At 34.4% G+C, this 8648-nt stretch overlaps 1 long non-coding RNA gene across 1 annotated transcript; it reads right to left on the reverse strand.

The window, feature by feature from the left end:
• Positions 1 to 551: 551 nt before the first annotated feature.
• Positions 552 to 5850, reverse strand: LOC128550202 (uncharacterized). Its single transcript, XR_008368166.1, has 3 exons — positions 5344 to 5850; positions 2590 to 2677; positions 552 to 1625 (listed from the first exon to the last, which is right to left on the reverse strand). It is a non-coding gene; the product is annotated as an uncharacterized LOC128550202 (long non-coding RNA).
• Positions 5851 to 8648: the final 2798 nt, after the last annotated feature.

Raw genomic sequence — 8648 nt, forward strand, 5'->3', positions numbered from 1 at the left:
TAACCAAGTTTGGTGAAAATCCACCGAAAATTGTAGCCGCTAGAGCGTTCACAGGCTATTTTATAATGTACATAGTAAACCTGTGACCTAGTTTTAGACCCAACATGACCCATATTCGAACTTTACCTAGAGATCATCTAGAAGCAATTTATGAGCAGGTTTGGTGAAATTCCAATGAAAATTGTAGCTGCTAGAGTGTTTAAAGGCTTTTTTTAATGTATTAAGTGACTCCATGACCTAGTTTTTGACAAGACATGGCAAATATTTAAACAAAGACCTAGAACACCTAGAGCAACTTTGACCAGGTTTGTTGAAATCTAATCAAAATTGTAGCCGCTACAGCATTAAAAAGCTAATTTTCAATGTACTTCGTGACCGTTTGACCTAGTTTTTTTTACCCATCTGACCCATATTTGAACTTGACCTAGATATCATCCAGACACAACTTCTGACCAGGTTTGGTGAAAATTGAAGAAGAATTGTGGCCACTAGAGCGCAGACATCGATTGTTGACGCACGGACGCACTCACGGACGGAGGAACGACAAAATGTGATCACAAAGGCTTACCTTGTCACTGTGTGACATGTGAGCTAAAACACCCATTAATTGTATTAATTTATACAATCAGTTCAAAAATTTATGAACATGTGTGTGTATATATATAAACAAGAGCTGTCAGTTGACAGCGCGCTCGATTATTCTCAGTGCTTGATAGTATAATATAAGCTATGAGTAAAACTTCAACATTACAATAAGCATATTCTAAGTCGAAAAGGGGCCATAATTCAGTCAAAATACTTGATAGAGTTGTCTGCTCCTGTTTACAGAATGGGGTCATGATGGAAAACAAGTATGCAAAATATGAAAGCAATATCTCAATGGACTTTGAAAATATTTGGGGTGGTACGCAAACTTTAACATTTGTGTGACGCTCACACTAACGCTCACGCCGACGCCGGGGCGAGTAGGATAAGCTTCCCTATTCTTAGAATAGTCGAGCTAAAAATGATAAAAAAAACATCAAATGCGTTTTTAATATGTATTTCGTCTAACAACCGGTTTCATGTAAAATCGTTACGGCAGACATAATGAAAATGTGGCGTTGCCAAGTAACGTCACAAAGTACACACGTGTACACAAAAAATTATAAAAAAAACACACACAAAAAAAGTCTGGGAGATCCATATATAATACATGTAATAGTGTGAAAAAAATTCCCACACAGAGAGAAAATGAAATAAAAAATATAGGTCGCCATCCTTGCTTTTGAGTTATCTGCCCTTGAAATCAAGAAACAATGAGAAAATCCGATTTCATTGGAAATTCTTCACAGTATTATTATATAAGTAACTCCCACACACTATCATCTAAGTAGAGCTTAAATAAGTTACTTTTAACAATATTTGCGAAAATATCTGTACATCTTCTTGTTGAGGTTTCTTACCTGCATATTTGTCAATAATTATTTATACACTTTGTGCATTATGCTATGGTTGAGAAAATACTCAAACATGAACTGGACTTTCAGTGGACAATACCCCATTGTCATCGAGATCTTTGAAATAGTCAATCCAGTAGCCTATTCCCATTTGCCGCATTAGCCTCCACCACGACTCGATTCCGTCTAGAAATTATAAAAACAATTTAAAATTCCACTATCCTTGCTTTCAAACTTGGTAGGTTTAAACAGTCAACATACATTATTCTTGATGACTGAAAAAAGTTCCATGATAAAACATTAACATTGTTGGGAAGGCAAAAGGTCTACCTATTAGCTTAGTACTCATTCCTAATTGCTGTTGAGTTATCAGTCTTGATATGCACTTCCATAATGAATCATAGACAAGTACCTACAAGTATGCATCAAGCCAGCAGTGCTTATTTTGGGCCCGTCTCATGTGGCACAGATCCAGTAATCAACCAAACCACTGCAAGCGTCCATTTTATATGTTTGTTTACAAGTTGAGTCATTAAGTGGCTAAATATATCTGTCCATTTACATATCTGTACATGTCAGAGATTATTATGCAATGACAAAAAAAATATAAATTGGTTTTGAATAAAAAAAGTAAAGACAAAGAGAAATACATGTATAATATGGGTATGGTCAGCTTTCACAACTTCAGACAGATCTTGGACAAGGCTCAAAATTGCCCATTTTTCCTGTGATGTGTGTTATTGTAAAATAGGTATTTCCATCAGGCACACATTTCTCTAAAAGTGTTTCTGAACTAGTTTGTGAGTAAATTTATTTAGCAATCACATGACTATTTTTTGTGAATTTTGTCTGACTAGTATGTGATAATGGTTACCATCCTTTGTTGAAGTTACTATTATGCATTTGGTACTTTGGTACAAGTGGTATAAAAAATGGCTATCATTTTTTTGTTTAGACAAAAAGTACACCTAAGGATAGGACCAGAATCTGATGTTTTCACATATTGGATAATTAATAGCTGGCAATTTCACTGCGGCTCAAAAATAGCAGAGTCAACAAGTAGCCATTAGCTATATAGGTTTCAAAGCCTTCAAACATGTCAAGATCATCTTTTTTAAACAAAACACAGAAAACAGATAAAAGTATATACCATTAATGCTGCCTGAGCTCTGGGCACAACCAAAGTTCTCCTTCTTCTCAAACCAAGGCTACGAAGAATTTTCTCAAGACTTCTAAGACTGTAATACATTAAATAAAACTTAATTTATACTGCCGGTTCATCAAACTTACTTTTCATGGTATTATGTAATTCACACCTTATTAGAGGTTATTACTCAAGTACATATTCTAATGAAGTTCCCTAACTTGTAATTTTATGTGATGTATATGTCACAAAATAAGAGGATTTTTCAAATAATTATTTGTGTTACATTTCTAATCTAAGCGTTAAAATAATAAAAGTTTAAATTAAAAAATAATAAGTTCGGAATATATATTATCACAGTTTTAAATCATGTGTTATGAATCTGTAAAATACATGAAGGTATTGAAACAATCACAGACATATAAATATATGATCTATACGTCTCTGAAATGAAACAATGTACATTTACTTTGTGCACATTGTTTTCTTTTTTTTTTTCTTCTTTTTTATATACTAGTAGATAGATCTATAAAACATTACTATTTCTTAATATAAAAAATGCATTCCTCATATCTACTACTGTACTACTGTTTACATGAATTCGATATCAATTTTATTCAAATAATTCAATGGTGTTGAATTGTTTGCACCCGACAGCATTTATCTTTTTAAACTAATTAAATATCATGGCATGCACGACTGGTGGACATGTGGGCTTTTAAGCTTGGTGTGTGAGTCTTGTTTGTTATCAGTTAGCTACGGAATCCTGTTAGTGCCATGTGAAATGTCGTCCCTCGCCCCTCAAAGGCGATGCACGACATTGCGATACCACATCACGACAATGCGATACAACACGGGACATCGCAATACAAAACACGACAATGCAATACAACATCACAACAATATGATACGACGCGCGAAAATGCGATACGACAAACGACATTGTCGCGATGTCGTATCGCATTGTCGTGCGTCAACTGGTGTTCACTGGAATAAATAGTGGTGTTCACTAAAAAAACGCCTAATCTTTGTGGCATTTTTTTTAAACAATTCATCAATTTCAATTTATCATTAAAAGCAGTAAAAGTAAGGTATCAAACTGAAATTTCTTTTAAGAAGTAGTATTGTCAAATCGAATATTAAAACCAAATGTTCTTCCCCGATGGGCACGCTGTCGGGTTTGCCATTTTTGGCTTAAAACATATTCAGTAAAATAAGGAAAAAGTGCTTATAACAGATTTATTTTGGGTAAATAACTGCAAATAAAAACTTGTTTTGAAAGAAAATGACAAAATCTGAATGTTTGTGACAAAAAAGACATCATCTGTTCATCCGTCTGTACGTAATTTAGGATAAAAGCTGTATTTCCGTACGTAAAATGTCCGGTTTTTTTCATTAACTTCAAAAAATTGTAGAATGTTCCAAACACAAGATATTTAAATGGTATTACTTTTATAAATATAATTTTAACATTGTCTAAACGGATACGTAACTTGTATAATTTTACCACCGACGGTTTCGTCGGAGGACCGTCTCAAAATGTATCATTTTTCGTGAAAATATACATACTTCTTCATATATTAAATACAGGGATGGTCCTTGTCTGAGGAGCTATATCTTCATAACCTGATGTCTGATTTTAATACATGATACCTTGTTGCAAAGGGCAAGCCAATACCTAGAGAAAAGTGGCCACGTCCGGTTCGTATCCGGTCAACTAGGGGTCAAGGTCATAGGTCAAATTCAGGTAAAATTCTCAAATATTGACTTGTTAGAGCAGTCAATGAAGTCCTGAAAGCCCAAGCACTACCTTTACTCAGTCCAATGACACCATTGGAGCAATTCTCAGAGCTCCACGGGTCAGGGCAGCTTAGTCTTGGCCAGCACCCTACCGCATATAACAAGTTTCGTCATTTTCTGATACCTGTCCTATTTTTATTATTATTATTATTATTATTATTATTGTAATTTATACGGAATTTCAGTTGACAATGACACTATGTTAGATTTTGACCCTTCTTCGAGTCTCTACACCCCAGGTACCTACCTATACCATATATGGATATGTTTGTAGATGACTTGCCTTTACATTTAAGCTATTACAAGTCCATATGATGCCATTGTTGTGCGTCGTATCATATTTAAAATGCTGCTTTCCTTCCTGGCGACTGTATCAAAGTACATTTGTACTTTCAGCAGCTGACTTCATCAAGAACTTACAGACTTTATCGTGTGATAAATAATAAGTCACATTTTAGAGTATTTTTTTAGACATATCACGACAGGCAAATCTGAGACCATTAATTATGTTGAAGCAGAAATATACTGTGGGTCTATCATATAGTATTTGATAGTCGAAGAAATGTAAAGATAACATACAGTTTGTGATGTTTATTGCTTGAGAGCGATTAGCGGTTTTGTGTTTTTATTTTGGTCTTTTTTTAAAAACTATTTGTAAGAAATGAACTGAAAAGAAACTGTGCATTCCTGGATTCAGAAATTTGTATTAGAGAAAACAAACTGAGAGCAAAGGCATGATCGTTAAAGGGCACATGGCACCGAGTGTAGGTATGTACCGAAGGGGGTATACTGAACAGTTTTTAAAATATATTATGTAATATAACAAGAGCAAAACCACTAGGCTTACAGTCAAAACTGAAAATATCAGAAGGAACACTTTATGCAGAAAGAAGAAAGAATCCGTATGACTAGGCTTTCCCGTCAGATAGGCAGCGCCTAATTTCATATTATGAAGCTTACCTGATACTGACATTCTTTTCCATGTGTAAAAGTACCAATATTTCCCTGTATGTATGATTCTGCATAAAATAATGCCGAATGTCATCTTCCAACGACATTTCGAAAAACGGTGATAGTATACAGTTTTTTACCAAGACACCTCTTACCGGTGTAGGGTTATGCTCACTCAAATTAGTCCTACAACGAAAAGTCGAAATTTAAGCGATAATATCGCGAAATTATCGGCCAAAGAACTGGCACGAAAAGTAGAAGTTAAGACTTTAATTTATACTTTTCGCCCTACAAATTCAGTCGATAAGTTGAAATTTGCACGACAATTGTCGCGTTACAAACTTCGACTTTTCAACTTTTCGAGGAAATATCTTAGCACGAGAAGTTGAAATTAGCTCTCTTAATTTCTACTTTTCGCGCTTGATTCTAGGTCGAAAAGTTGACGTTTGCACGACAATTGTCGGGTCAAAAACTTCAAGATTTCGACTTTTCGCGGTAAATTTATAGCACGAAAAGTATAAATTAGATGCTTAATTTCAAGTTTTCGCGTTTCTGTCTAGGCGAAAAGTCGATGGCGGAAACAGGATTCCGTAAGTATAAGATAAAAAGTTCTTGCATACCAGACGGGGAATTCCAGTATTTTTACCGGTGCTGGAAAAATCCATCTGAAATAAGATGACTCGTGCTGTTAATGACGTATTACGAACTACATATATGTAGAAGATTTATGTAGTAATTTATATTTTATTTAAAAACCGGAATAAAAATTCAATACCTTGACCGTTCCTACTGGTTCCTGATAATATACTTCTCGATTCAAATCACGTTATTTTATCAATAATTCATAAAGTTACGCTGCAACTGATAAAATAAAACCGGAACTAAACATTGTTATTTGTTTTGAAACGTCATGACGTCTTTCCTGTTTACGGATGTTGGTTTCCCGCGCTTTGTTTAAATACACTGCTATAAAAAATAGTTCTAAAAAGAAAGCTGTTCGATTGATTAAATTTTTATTATTATTTCTTGAAATCGGTATGCAAGAAAAAGATTCTTTCACTGGTTATAGGTGCAGATGGAAATATCCGGCTCTCGGGTAACTGTTTAGGCGGTAACTCGGCAGGGAGCCTCGTTACCGCCTAAACAGTCCCCCCCGCCCCTCCCGAGGCCGGATATTCCAATCTGCACCCACAACCAGTGAAAGAATCTTATAATATTTTATTAGGCAAAAACATAACTGTTATATTCACTGCCGAGCATTGAAAAACGTTTCGTAATAGAACAATTTCAAAACAGTGTTTCGAAAAAGGTATGGATTTCATGACAATGTGTAAGTTATGTTCTATAACTAAACACTATGATGACGGTCTTATTGTGTAATTATTATTTATTTTTATAAAGGTAACACATATAATTCAGTTAAGTTCAGTACATGGTTGAACTAACTTACTTAATGTCGGACATTTACAGTTTCTATTGCATTAAAAAAATAATGTAAACATAGCTGAACACGTGACTGTGCTGTATGCTGTTCTGTAACTACCGAACAGATCGATGCCACAAGAAAGTTTATAAACAAGAAATGTGGAGACTCGAAAAAAACAGGTTTTCAAACATTGCATCACGCCATCATGCTGTTTAAAAACAAGAGGGCCATGAAGGCCCTGTATCGCTCACCTGACCTATTGACCTAAACGCTAATTCTCAATAAGATAGAACAATTGAGATTTAGAATAAATGAAAAATCAGCTGCTGTAATTTTCAATTAATTAGAGCGTATTTTGAAGCCATGGGTGTGTAGAATCAAATACCAAAATAAATTCCAACAATCTCTTTTTAATTTTTTAATGAAAGCTATTTGAATAAAGGCACTGTAATTTCAGCAGTAACGTTAGTTTCATTACCACCAGTAATAATTATTGTAATATATAAATGAAAGTTTGTATAGAACAACCCGTTTTGCAAATGCCTTTTGAAAAGGTAGTCGTATATACAGCTAAAGGTTGTTCACAAAAGCGCTGACATTGATTATCAACTGTACATAGCAAACTGAAAATAAAGTGTTTTACAAAACAAACACAAAAAAATACAAATACAATAATTTTGTATTTTTTCAAAACGTGTAACTACAAGATGTTTTAATATATTAAACCAAGTGTCTAACAATGAGTTATTTAAACATCTAAACTAGAGAAAACAACTGTTATATAGGTTACTTATCTGATACTTGCCATGAAAAAAAAATCAAGAATAAAATGCCTCTGAATAGTAACGTAGGTTTCACAAACATTAACTAACTAATGAACGCTATGAGCAACGAAATAGAAGGGGCGTATGACATAGCCGACGTATGTTTTGCTCAAAACCAGAAACTGAGGTGTTTTTATGGATGAATACTACGTTTTATGCTAATATGAATGTGTACGTAAATAGTCGCATCATATCAATTCCACTGTATTGAAATGTAAAACAATGTGACTGAAATGTTTATTATAATGTATTGCTTAACATTTGTCTACGAAAATGGTAAGTTGAACCGATTAAAATAAGTTTAACTTCGTTTGCTAATATCCAAATTTAGTAAGAATGTGACATGTTTTCTTTGTTTTTCATGTAACGTATGTTTCAAGTTAAGTAAGAATTATTAGTGAAAGACGGTCAACATATTACTGCAGAATAATTCATATCAGACAACAGTTTAGTGGAAAACCTTTCAGACTAACAATTCAAAATTGCATAAGAATGGATCTATAAAAAGATACACAGGTTTACCAGGATCATGCATACGTTGGCTATGTCAATGGTATAGTTTTATGTTTTATGTCTTTAAAAGCAAAACGCTTTGTCTCAGCCCTTTATACAGCAAACATAAATTGTCATAGTGTTCCTATTATTGTGTCGTTGGGTAATTTCTGCTTGCTGTAAAGTATGTTACATTTCTACAGTTTCGTGAAACATCTCTGCTTCAGCAGTGTCCGACATCGGTAATTGAAACATTCTCTTTGACTTTCTAGACGCGATCGGGTGGCTAATTTTAAACAGTATATGGGACTTTTCTCTCAAGACAACATCTTCATTGCTGTGCCATGGGAACAACGCTTTCTTTTTCTGCACGAAAGTAACCTTGTAATCATAATCATCGACATCCGGATGTACCTTCACACTCTCGCCAACATACTAGTCTCCTTCATAAACAGCTGCGATGTAGTCGCCTGTATCGTAATATGTACTTGGGGAACTAGATTTCAACTTTTGTGTTATCTGATTTCCCAGTGTCCAGTACTGTGTATGAGTCACACATACAGCATGAAGCA

This window comes from Mercenaria mercenaria, chromosome 17, assembly GCF_021730395.1.
Source record: "Mercenaria mercenaria strain notata chromosome 17, MADL_Memer_1, whole genome shotgun sequence".
NCBI lineage: Eukaryota > Metazoa > Mollusca > Bivalvia > Venerida > Veneridae > Mercenaria > Mercenaria mercenaria.